This window comes from Ciconia boyciana, chromosome 9, assembly GCF_034638445.1.
Source record: "Ciconia boyciana chromosome 9, ASM3463844v1, whole genome shotgun sequence".
Classification (NCBI taxonomy): Eukaryota; Metazoa; Chordata; class Aves; order Ciconiiformes; family Ciconiidae; genus Ciconia; species Ciconia boyciana.
The window spans coordinates 8,552,681-8,566,465 of record NC_132942.1 but is presented as its reverse complement, the minus strand read 5'-3'; positions in this window follow the sequence as shown (position 1 = coordinate 8,566,465).

Genomic DNA, 13,785 nt, shown 5'->3' with positions numbered 1-13,785 from the left:
GAGCCAGTTACCTCCATGCTGTGGGGCAGCTGTGGGGAGAAGCTCTCAGCCCCTAATCACAAACACCTTTTCACCTGGTTTGACCTGGGTACTGCTTACTCAGAACCAGAGTATTTCAAGGAGAAGAGGCTTTTAAACAATAGGCACGTGATGCGCCTGTCCGCTTTGCCCAGTGTTCATGCACTTTCCTTGCAGAAATCACAGCGGATTACTCTTTGTTCCCTAAGGCTTCTGAGATCTCTGTGGCACCATCTACTATCTTGAATCATAAACTGCTTTATTGTTTGCTGCTTAGCATGTAGCTAAGTCCTGCCTTGGACTGCTCTTTTGAATGTCCCTCCATTAGGTTGCAGTCACTTTTAAATTAAAACCCTCATAATTTTTTGTTTTAAGCGTGTGTTGAACTGTTCTTGCTGGAGAGATGTATTTTCTCCACAGCAATGGAACTTGTTGTATTAATGCAAAACTGCCTCTTGTGTAACAAATACATGGTAACCCTAACACGTTTCTATAGTATGTCTTAATAACTAGGTCATATACAGCATTAAGAAAAATGCTACAGATCAGATTGCCATCTGCCATGCCCCACAAGGGGAACTAACTGCATCATTTTGTGTGAGTAACTTGATCTCAGCGTCCAGTTTTACATTTGAGAATGTATGTCCATGTTCAGAAACATATTAAAGCAAACACTTAACTCCACCCCTGTCAGTTATTTCCTGTCTCTGTCTTCCTGAAATGACTCATTAACTGCATTTCATCTGTTCAGTTCCAAAATCCTCAAATTCAGCCGCAAAAATGGAACCCCTTTGATCTTAGATTGCCGCTAATTCATAATTGATAACCCAGTCTGGAAGGAAGGGAAAAGCTTTGTCCCCATTAGTTGTTCCACTTAATGTGTTCTGGTGCTTCAATTATGCAAAACCCAACTCTCAGGGCCTGCCTGCCTTCCAAAATGTGAGTCAATGGGGGAAAGAGAAAAACCCAGATCGAATTATTCCAGCTGTAAATCTTTCTAATAGCATAGGTGTCACGAGAGTGATACCCAACACTGAACAATTCTGTTTGTTTTCCGAGCTGTTGCTTTGCAGAATTCCCAAGGCATCCATTAACAACTTCAGAGAGCTCAGCAGAGAAGGACTCATTCCCCCTCGCTTATATTTTTTTGGTCAGGTCATTAGGCTGCTTGCTGTAATGACCCTTTTTGGCCGAAGGCACTAAAAACCTTGGAGTAATATATGACCTGGTAAGTGAGTAAGCAAGAAGGAATAATTAACACAAGTCATTTTGCTCTTTATTTTGTAGAAGATAAACTGTCACTTCTTCCTGAAGATATTTGAATTATAAATGTTAAGAATATGAGCACTGTGAAGAAAACAGTAACGTGCAGACATCACTGGGCCAAAGCATGTTTTTCTACTTGGGAGACTCTGACAGAAGCAGAACTACGCAGCAGGGAACTCAGCTAAAAAGGCACATATGCCTACATCACCTCATATGAATAACCAGCAATCAAAAACATGTATATGACTGTACCTGTGTTCTGTCACCCAGCAGGTTGTTGGGCTTAAAGAAGAACCATTTGACTTATATTTCTCTTAGATAAAACTGTACAACCACGCAGCAAACTCCAGGAATCGGGGGGAAATTAAAGACTGCAATTGCACAGGTGCTGTTCAAACGAGACCTGCTGTTAAGCACAGGACATCCCACTGAAATCAGGTGGATCACCTGTTTCGGACATTTGGGTTCCATAGTTCTCCAGAATTCACCCACATTAGCACAAAAAGAAAACATGTAGTTTGATTTTCTACTGTCTTGTGTCAAGTGACTGATGGACTTCATGCTCTAGGAAGATGTGAACTCCGGTTGAAAGTTTTCCTGGAGTAGGACCAGGACAAGGTCTCTTTTCTGGAGGTCATCACAGCTTTTCTTTTTCAGGTGCTTATAGGATCTCTGCTCTATCTGTCACTGATTTTCTATAAACTTCATTCTCTTCCACACTTGTCCTCATCTGTCAAACTTGGTCAACAGGTCCTGACACCGCTCGGAAGTCTGGGAGACACAGAGTGCAAAGGCATAAGCTTCCTTTCTGTAGTAAACTATGCTAAAGAAAAACACAAATATTTTGCAACAGAAATTCACATCCTCTCTTTTCTTTTCTCTGATGTACAGTGAGTTTCCCATAGTGACAGAGTAAAGTCAAAGGCTTAGAGCAAATGGAGGAAACATCTTCACATTACATTTATTGCCAGAATATGTCAAAGCCATCACATAAACCTCCTTGCATTTTCTGGTACATTTAAGGGCTAAGCCATTAACCTCTTACGAGGCTAAATCTATCGAGTTCTCCAGGCTTCCCTTGCTCTGTTCTTACTTCTCTCCCAAAACCCTTTCACTACTTGGAAATTGCAGGGCAGACCACATCCTTTATAAATAGATGCTACCTGTCCTCACAGACCACCCCTTTTTCCCTCTTCCCTCTTTGTCATGTGCTGCAACCCACCCGTTACTTTTGCCCTCCTGGCATTCTCATTCCCCCCAGATTTCCCCTTATTTCTCAAGAGAAAAATATGCCTCAGTGCTACAGGAGTTGATGAGATCAGTAAACTGTCAGCTTGCTTCCTGGGGCAGTGCAGACCCTTCCCCACGCCCCAGGGTAGGGGCTGTCCTGCAGGTGAGGGGGTTCAGAGCTCTGGCTTTGCTGGCAGACTTTGGGAATCCTGTCTCGTGGCCAGCAGGACTGCGACCGTTGATCCAGGGCCAGTTCTTGCCTTACATTTTGCCTCTCCTGCTTTGCTGCATGTTCTCCTGTTGTTTTTATTTTTCACAGACACCTGGCAAAAGAAAAACAACCCTGCACCTCACAGACATTTTAATAATTCATATTCAACTCCAGTTACTGCAAGTTTAATAAACAAGTACATATTAGAATACAATCATTTCTCCTTAAAGCAGGCAGTTTTTAGGAATGAAATCACAATAATTACCTCGAAGAATATGTATGAATAACAAACATTCAGTCCTCCTGTTTTTGTTGTTTCATTCATTTGCATAAAAGCCTTCCCCACTGTTCCCCTTGCCTTTGTTTTAGCAGAGACTTCGGTTTAATTGGACTGAATATTCAGCTGGGTTCAAACCCAAATTTGTATGTAAAAAAGCTATACATAGCAACCAGCTCATCCTGGAATCCATTAAAAATAACAAGAGGGACTGAAATGAGATTATTTCAAGAGCTCTCTTGCATTCATAGGAAAACAGATTTATTGCACTTGCAGAGAAGCTCTCCCAGGTAAGGGGGATGCAGGTGATAACACTGAGTCCTCCCAGTTTTTCCTCTTGTCCACAAAGCAGAACCATGCAAATTTCCAAGCTAATTTCATACCTGAAAAACAGCTTGCCATGCACTGATAGCCTGCTACCCACTTCTACGCCAAGACCAATTTTACTTTAAGCACAATGACATACCAACACTGTCCATTTCTGCAGCCTCCTTCCTTCAGCCCTCCCTTGGGATGCTTTGCAGGCCCCCATGAAATTCAACGTAGCGCTAAACAGAAGCAATGGAGAATAAGGTAGCCTGTACAAACCTAAAATAATCCAGACACTGTTCAGTGGCAACTACAATAAACACACCTGCAAGAGCCAGGAAAGCAGGTTGAAAAGCTGACTTAAATCTCCAGAGAAGGTAAGCCCAGTGGTCTCAGCATGATGCTGCAACAGGGGGGTTGACCACATCCCTACCACCCACCCTAGCAAGCACAGTCATCCTCTCACAGGGCTCTAATGAAATTTGGGCTCACCGCATAAAAAGCATGTTGTCCAAAGGGCAGACCACAGTGCCAAATTGCAGCCTGCCACCCCTCCGGGAAGACACAGGCTGTGTTTTCATTCCAGGGGAGGTTTTTTATTATTTCTCTCACTTTAAAAATTGCTATTTTCATAAAGAGCATCTTTCCTGCACTCCCACTCACAGCAAGAAAATGGAAAAGTGACCTGGAGACTTTAGGTTCCTCCTTCTAGCACTTTACAGGGGAAGCTTCCCTGTAAGAAAAAGAAACTTCACCTTAACAAGATAATGAATAGTTTTTGGGGACGTGTGTTGTGGAACTGTTTAATGGAAGAGAACATGGGGGGAGGACAATTTTGACTTTCTCAGCAGGGAAAAATAATACCTTTGTAAGTCAGAGGCATACACCCTGAGGCTGTGGCTGAGTTTTTGAAGGCCAAGTCCTCCACCAAGACTTGCCTTGCTGGTTGCCCTGCACTGACCTCATACAGCAGCCCCAGAAGAGGCCTTGAAGTCATCATCTCCAAAGGCACAGGCTCTGATGTGCCTCCTCTGAGACAGTCTGCCTTCCCAGGCAGGATGTATGTTTAACTCCAGGGCTACAGAGGCCAGGGTGAAGCAGCAGCATGTTCTCCTGTGTCGGGTAAAGTATGGCCTTTCAAGTTGCTCTTCAAAACAGAATGTCTTCCTTCGGACCACAGAGGCATACGCAGCTCCAGCTGAGGTTACTGGTGAAAGGCCTGTGCTCAGAGAGGCCGTGATTAGAGGTCAAACAAACAGGATAAATCTGTAGTGGTTTTGAGGGCATGTTTTACTGACTGTCATGCACCCTTAAGTGTTGAAAGTCTGTTGATCCCAAAAGGTTCAGGCCACTAAACAGAAGTCACAGGAGCCAAGGTGGTTTTCTTTGAAATCTTGCTTCTAGTTGCTTACAACTTCCAGCTCTCAACCTAAATGAGATGAAGCTTGGCTCTCTGTAGATAAAGGTCTTACATTCGCACTATACCAAAAGAGCTCCCAGAGTTCAGAGTAATTCCTCTGCACCATGCAGATTCCTGTAAGAGTTAATCACTGTAAAGGACAGTGGGGTCTTTTGGTGAAAGGCACTAAAGAAGTCAAGTCCTGTTTTTTCTAACAGATTCCACATTTCAAGGTATGGGTTTGGTTTTTTTCTAAGAGCAAACTGAAATGATTGAACATTAGTGTAGCTCAGTTCTGTAGCAGATCCTTAACTGTTATAAATTAAAACACAGAATTAGGACCCATATTCCTAATTCACACCTTCTTGCCAAGCCAGGAATGGATATTTGGTGGTGAAACACAACCAAGATGACTACAGTTGACTATACAAACCTTGGCTTCAACAAGGTTAAGGACTCATCAATTTACTTTCATTTTGATAGCCTTTGTTCCAAGTCCAGAAGAATGAGGCTTTTATTTCAGTATCCTAGAGTTTGTCCACTCTCCATATGAACTCAAAAACATTTTATGAGAGCCTGTGACTTGTGTCTTCTGCCAACTCATTTTCCCTGGTGCATTGGCATAGAAGCGTGCTGGGCAAATGCAAAAAAAACCCAACAAAAGATAATGACCATGTTTGGATCTAACCTAGTTTGGGAATCCCTGGGATGCAGGGGAATTTGAACTGGCTACCCAGTTCCGGCTGTGTAAAAAAGCCCTGGCTTCTTTTTAAGTTTATTTATGTACAGATCAAACAAACAGACTTCCAAGTGCTTTCATTTAACTTTGATGCCAAACTTTGATGTCTTCACCATTTACAGTAATCATTTTTATGTGCATTTAATATTATTTTTTTAGTCCCAAACACTACACATAAAAAGACCAACTTCATTTGAAATATGCAGTATTTTTGCTATTTGAAAACTCTGCATTTTTAATTTGTTTCTTATCAGCAGAGTACTTCTGGGGCAAAGAGAACATCAAGTTTTTAATGCCTTTCAGTTGATTTAAATTAATATTTTATGTTTGTATTCAAAAGAGCTGGCTAATAGAAGGGTGCTGACATTTTTTCATACTCTTTCTCTGGCATGAGCTATATACAAAGTAATGGTTATTTCTCAAATGTTTGGTGCTTTATTCCATGATGAGTACCCAAAAGATAACATTTCCACACAGTTTAATCCACTTGGATCACTGCTCAAAAGCCCTGTGCCCAAGCTGGGGAGGAGAGGTACCCCAGCCTCTCAAGATTAAGATTTAGATGGTAATATATCAATCCTTTGCTTTAGATGCAAATGCCTACCTTTACATGCTTGAAAGCCCTGTGTCCCCCCCCAAAACAACAAAGTATGGGAGCATTTCTTTCCCTAGTTCTGTATTTCTGCCGAGCTCTTTTCCAAGAACACAGAAAACCAGTGATAAGAGAGAAGCTTTTCATTAAAAGGGGCCTGAATGATTCCTATTGCATTTAATAACCACTTCATCACTGTCACTAGATGAAAGTGCTGTATTGGATTCCATAGCTGACAACTGTGGTGAGGTAGAGGATAGTCTTCAATTAGGAAACTATACCACTCCCCTTTTAAAACTGATGGAGGAGGACAGTATCTGAAGTTACCTTTTCACTGCTGAACACTCCAGCTAGCTTTAATCTAGGTAGCTCGGAGGCCGGTAGCAATCTTATACCAGCAGGATGGAGCTCAGCTTGTATTTATCGTTGTATTTATCAGAATTAAGGTCAGAGTGATGCCATGGTCATATTGCCCAGAAATCTTCCAGGATTCTGTTAAGAAGACAGTACGAGATGACTGCTAAGGAAGCTGGGAATCATTTCCAGTAGGCATCTGCCATCCAGAAACTTAACTTAGTACAACTTAAACACTTAGATTTAACCTACAGGATTCACTAAACATAGAGATGAACCCTGGGCTTCCAAAACCAAAAATAGCTTTTTAAGTTGGGATTCATGCCATGCTACTCCTGTTTAGAGCACAACAACTAACCTTCAGCTCACTGAATCAAGAACATACTTTCAAGCAGGAAAAACTACCACTGTTCTTAACATACCCACATATTGTACCAAACATCTTCTTTCTTTGTGTTTGTGTGTATACACTGTTATAGCCCTAAACTTCCCCATGGGCCTGACTACTCTGAGAATTTAATGGGCACACAAACCAGTTTATGTTCCTCAGTTGAAACTACTGGAGTCAACCTGGACCAGCTGTGCAAGTGAGTCAGCAGAAGGTCACCACCCGCTTATGCAAAGTCCTCACTGAGAGCATCATCAGGAGGAGAACTTCAGAAATGCTCTGGAAGCATTAACTCTTCCATCACTTTTGTTAACAGGAAGCAGTTGAACAGCTCAGAGAGGAGTCAGCAGAGATGCAAGCTCTCAGACTTTCCCTGCTACAGTTAGCACAGTCACAGACAGGATCTACAAATAAAGTCTGGAAAAGGAGGGAACTCGGAGGAGGAATGTAATTACATAGCCGAGTCCCACACAGCGCAGAATACTGCAGTGTTAGCATCGCATTTTTACAGAAAGAATCCATTTATGCCATTATCCAAGAGGACAGAGTACAGGGGAGAAAGTTTTCCTCTCTAGGGCAGATGAAGGAGGACAGCACTGAGAAGCAATCATTAGGAAATAATTGGCTGCCTCCTTTGCACAGTTGCCACAAAATGTTTACGCTGGCAGTGCCATGAATGCGCTGGCTTGCCAAAGCCACAGCTGTGCCAAGGAACTGTCCACTACTGGGGCTGCTGTTGCATTTCACTTTGTAGGTATATGATGCACCCCTGGGTCATCACCCCTATTCCCCTGCTATCCCAGGCACCATATCAGGAAAATGTACTATTAGCCTCCTTCTGAAACCTAGAATTTTGGCCCCCATGATTCCTATCAGGAACAAATATAACATCTCAAACCTACTTGTAAGAAATGAAGATACTATGCTGTCTGATAAAGGATCTGAATTAAGTTTGGTTTGGGGTTTTTTTTTGAAGTAGTAATAAGTTGGAAGCTTCTGTGTCAGAGAACGAGAAAAAGACCTGTTGTTTTTTCCTGCTGTAGATAGAAAGAAATATTAATGTCTCATGTTCAGGGACAATGATACTGAGTTTATTGTACTGTGCTGGAGCAGGGTAGAAGTGTCACTTCATGGAATTATTTTTGTTTGCTTTTCCCCCTCATTTTCCAACTAACTTTAACAAAGCACAACTTGAAGAAGGAAGGATGGCTTTGTTTCATATCAAAGAAGGTGGACATAGAAAAGAACTCCTAAGAGACCCACAAGGGGTTAACTGAGCACAGGCAATCATTGCAAAAATTTCATGAAGAAGTCTCACTTATCAGAGAAAAATCGTATTAAAGAAAGATATAGTCTAGGAAGGAAAGACATGGACCACACAGTAACTTATTCCTATACTTCATGTGTAAAGAAAGCTTCTAAGAGCACAATCCTGAAAGATCCTGCAGGCTGCCTACAAGTTACTGCTGCTCTCAGTTCCGGTGGTGTTGAGCACACTCAGCACACTGCAGGATTTACCTCTAATCTGATCCAAAAGCCAAACTGTTAAATTAATAAAATCCCTGCGTGCTAGATCAGGACATGAGAAGATGGCCTGCGTTGCTGAGAGATTAAGATTATCAAGTGAATAAATCTAGCACGTGATAGATAAAACAAATACCCATTAAAAATACAAATCTCTCAACACTAGGAAGAGAAATGCATTCCCAGCACAGACTCTGAAAGCCTTCAAAGACAGGCATACCCAGCATCAGAACAGATGGAGATGAAGAACAGCTGCTTTCCAAGCATCCATCCCCACAAAAGCAGTGAGCATAGGCCCCCAAAAGAGACAGATAATAAAAGCAAAAGGAAAATGAAGAGTATCTTTGAAACACCTAGGACTTGATGAGAACAGGTGGGAATCTCTGCTTTGACATGTGACATACTAGAGACAAACCCAGACTTTTCTAGCTACTTAGCCAATAGTTTAGTTAATATTGCCTTCACTCAGACAGAAATTTTCACTGACTTCTGTAGGTAAGAGGGGTGCAACTGCACCAGACTTCTGACCCTTATTCTTGACTCCAGTCAGCCCAAGGTAAATCCAAGTTCTACATCATTTTGTCCCTACCCTTCGCTGACTTTGGAAATCACCTTCCCCTTCTAAGGGCACCACAGTTCCAGTTGTTTCACACTCAAATTTCTCCAGGTGTGTCTTGGTCAAGAAAGTGCCATTTGTCTTCCCTTGTTCAACTGTCTGCAACTACATTTCTACATTTACCTAAGGCCCTGGGCACACTCGGGATGAAACTTAGCAACTGTGTTGTCTAGAAGAGGTTGCTACCAACAGGGATCTTGGGTGGCTCCCCCAATTCACATGGACAGGGCAGGCAAAATATAGCCAGAGAATATGTATGGATATACTATAACAACATAGTTCTACTACTATAATATAAGCTGTATGTAGAAGTCATCCCTGCTGATTGGACCTTTCCAGCACAAGGTTCAGTATCTCCAGCTTGCCTTTTTCCCTCAAGAACCACGTTACGGGCTCCTACTCAGGGCACCTCTATCACAGCACAGACTGTTGCAGGTTGCTTTTGCCTGTGCTCTGAGCTGACAGAATATGAACCCATCCAGGTGGCCTTCAGCCACGATACTAACCCCAGTAAAACCCTGAGCCCAGTCCTGCTGGGAGGACCCTAGCTGTGAACTCAGGACTGCCTTCCCCTGCCTCTGCAGGCAAGTTCTTCTTTAGACGGTCCAACGTTCAGACTCACTGAACTAGTGATGCATGTCAGGCCTAAAAGAAAAGGACTGTTTAAGCCAGTGGAGAGATCCAGAACCATAAGGAATAGCCGAAAACTAAAACCATGGAAGTTATGATACAGCACATTGACAAAAAGCATGTAGTTGCTGGAAGGAGAACTACCACAAGGCAGATGTCCCACCTCCATTCTGCACCACAGTGGGGTTCAGCTACATCCCCCTTCTGGTGAAAACTTCTGTCTTCTCTGATTTGCAAACCCTTTTAAGAATTTACCAGTACACTTTGCTGTACTGGAATGATTCAGGGAATTCAAACTCCAGAAGAGAGGGTAGCAGGATGAGGTTCATTATTAACGATTTAATCGGCCATTTGTGGGGGTTTCTGGGTTTGTGCCAACTCTACCCTCAGAGTTTTAGGACACACACTGTGTGAGGGGAAGTAGGACTTCTGTGCGCTCTCTCAAGCTGTTCCATTACACCCGATTTATAGCATGACACTACTTGTTCTGGCCCATAACCTTGAGCTTGTAAACTACACAGGGGAAAATTTACTAACTACTGAGTTCATCTTAATGCACTACTGGGAATTTGAAGTGGGGAAAAAAGGCGGCAAGGAATCAGGGGCATCTAGAAGAGCTGGTTTGGAACAGCAATCCTTTAATGGCCCAGTGCAGTGCACCTCAGTCCACTCTCTTTTCATTTAATTAAAGTTTTAATTCACATGGCCAGCATACAATAAGGACCTATGTTTGTCTTGCTCTGAGGAGATAATCAATAGGAGGGATGTAGACACATTTCAGTGTTTATTACCTGCATACATTGATGCACTTTACCACAACAGCCTGTACAAATGCCTTTACTCCACTCTTAGCTAGTCTAAGAGTTTGATTAATAACAGAAGCTAGAAAACTGTTTTGCAACTTTTCTATTAGGAAAGAAAATTATCATCCACATAACAGAACAATTTCCTAGTGGTAAAGGAGTCCTCATTAGTATATACAGAAAAGCAATGAGAGCTGGAACACAGCTGCCACAGGTACTTACTGCAATTCTGATGAGCGACCTAAAAAGGACCTGGGAGTCGCATGAACATCAGGCTGAATGTGAGCCAACAACATGCTCTCATCACAGATACAGCAAACTCCATACTTGGCTCCATTAAAAGCACGGCCAAGGGAAGTTATCTCCCTCTCATCAGTGCTGGTAAAGCTGTATCTGGAACATTGAGTCTGGTTTTAGGTCCCCCACTGCAATAGAGATGGGAAAACTGGAGAGGGTACAGCACAAGGGCTAGAGAACTAGATTTATGAGAGGTTGAAGCTGGGCTTGCTCATCCTGCCAAAAAGGTGGTGAGCAGGGTGATCTGATAGCAACAGGAGAGTTACAATGGGATAGAGTCAACCACTTCTTGGTAGCACCAGGCAATAGAACAAAGGACAAGGACAACAGAGTACAGCTTGGGAGACCCAGGCTGACCTTTGCGAGAAGTTTTCACAGGGAGAGTAGCGTTGCATAGCATTAGTACAGGCTACCAGAGAGGTGGCTGGATTTCCAATATTGTTAGACAAAGACACAGGTGACTTGATGCAGTGTTGACAATGTCCTAATTCCAAGCTAATTTAAAATAAAGATATCACATGAATACAAATACGGTTTAAGCCTCCATTTCATTATTTTTGGAGAAAAGAAAAAGGGAGTGAATCTAGGTTCATATGTGACAAAATTTTTTTTCATTTTACCATACAACTTGATGGCTGTACTACAGTGCAATACACAGAAGTAGCACCCACAGATGCAGTAGTTATTCAGATGCTCTGCCCCACGTTTTGTCTTTAGTTTCAAGAATGCTCTGTTCAAGTGTATTACACAGACTTTCAGATTAATTTCCTCAGCTAATACTCTGAGGTGGTGCCTACTTTGCGCAATGTAAAGTTACACTCCCCTTGGCTCGTTCTCTTCAATGGCAGCCTGCCCTCTGTATTAGCATTCAACTTCCTTGAAACAAGAAGAGAGTGTTGATGTTATAGAGCAAATACAAAATTAGCTCTGCATTTGCTGACTACTCCCAAGAGATATCTTGTTCCTTACTTCAGTCTAAATACTCAGAAATCAGTTCCTGAAACTTTCCCCTCCTTTCAAGTTATTTTCCCTAGGTAAGGCTGCAGCAAACAGTAACTTGTGTGATTATTATTGCTATTACAGTCTCTTATTTTGTTTAATTAGTAATTATTTTAAATTACATGGCTGAAGTGCAGCTGGATAGATGTCGTTCAGCAATAAAGGCTCGTTCTTTGAAAAGCTAGAAATAGGGGCATTTTCAGCAGGACTGTAGCTCATATGGTGAAGAATGTCACACTATTTCTATGGTTCATTGAGGATATTAGGAGTAACCTTATTTCCATTTAAAGGAGAATTCTGTTTGCAAATGACTTTCCAGCATCCCACCAGTGGATTTTCATAGGGAGTGGCAGAAAGGAAACAGTGATTCCTGTTGTTCCTTCACTCCAGCGTCCGAAGGATTTCCCAAGCATCTCTGCAGTGCAGAGGTAGCAGTACTGTTACACACCTCCCATTTGTGCAAAGAGGGGTAATTAGAAGATTCATGCTGTGTGACCTTGGTCTAGTCAAGTTCATGCCAGGTTCAGCAACACAGCTGAAGCACTGGGCAGAACGTGCCAGTCTGTGCCCAGGTACCACCCGACTCCTAAAACAGTCCGTCTCACCACAGCATTTTCTAGTACAGACTTGACCAGAATCAGGGGTCTCTAACTGTCCAGTCCTTGTCTATCACACTCACACATATCCTCCTGTATCTTCCATGTTTTCAAAAAGGCTGATGATCACTTTATAAACATATTCATGAGTCTTTCCTAACTTTACCTTTGATGAAATACCTGCTCAATAACTGCCCAGGAGTTTTAAAAAGGAAAAAAAAATGCAACCAAAAAGACATCAGGCTGTCTGACAAAAGTACTCCGACTTTCTCACTGAATACTTTAAAATGTTTATGAACAAGCCCAACAGCAGGTTTTTAAGTTTTCCTCAATTAAATCTCACATTGCTGAGCACAGCTCACAGTTCTGCTCTCTTCAGATTTCCCTGAAGCCTTACTACACCTTCACGCATACTTGCTCCTTCTCCAATTTCTGTAACATCAGCACATACATACACAAGTGGTGAGTTTACAGTGCCCCCAGACGTTACTAATAAAATTAGCATCAAGTAGAGGCCTAGGTGCCTCTCTCCCCCTCCCTTCTGGTGATGGCTCATTTAAGAATGTTCTTTTATTGGAGGTCACAGTAATAAATGATCTTCTGCTAAAGACTTGTTGCAGTTAGCATGGAATTTTCTCTCTGAATCCGTATCAAATATCTACCTGAAGTGTAGGTGTACTAATTACCAAGAAAGCACAGCAGAATCAAAACCCCCAAATTTATTTATATATAGAATTGACAGTATAAGGCTTTATCACTAGATTTTACTGAATTTTAAGAAGGTTCAGGCAGGTTCCCATACCAATGATCCGATGCACCTACCACAGAAACCACTTCAGACACTCTTACTGTCCCACCAGTGAAAGGCAGGGATCAAGCCAGTTCAAGCTCCTCATCTCACCAAATCTCCCATAACTGTACTGTTACAGCCACCGCTGCGGAGCTTTCTTAGCCAACACTAAGGATCCACTATGGCATATGCATCTTCAAGAAGGCAGAAAAGGGTACTAAGGAGTAAGAGGAATGCTGAAAAGCATGTCAAAAAAGAGTCTTACCGCTTATTGTTTTGAGAAAGAAAACAAGGATGACAAGCAACAAGCTTTCTTTTTGACTGAAAAATTTTAAAAGCCCAGGTCTGTTTGTTTAAAGGAGTGTCAGGGCCACCTGCTGCATCATAAAGAAGCTGGAAGAGACATCAGTCACATTCTCATTTCCCTCCCCATCTGCAGATTGATAACTAGAGCAGTGATCTCTAAGGATACAGCCTTGTCTGGAGGTCCAGAAGGGATCCAAAGGGAAATCTACAGCATGCAGGAGAAACAGGTACTGGAATAAAATATCTGGAAGACAGGTTTTACATGCTTAGATGACAAGTGCTTATTAAGCTTGGATTATTTTGCAATTCCTTAGTCTTCTCCCAGATCACTGACCCTCAAAAAGATTAAGTCATTCAAGTTTGCTACAACTTGTAGGAGATTCAGGATGACAAAAGAGTTTAACAGCAGCTGGCAGAGCAAAGCACAGCTGTTTATCATAG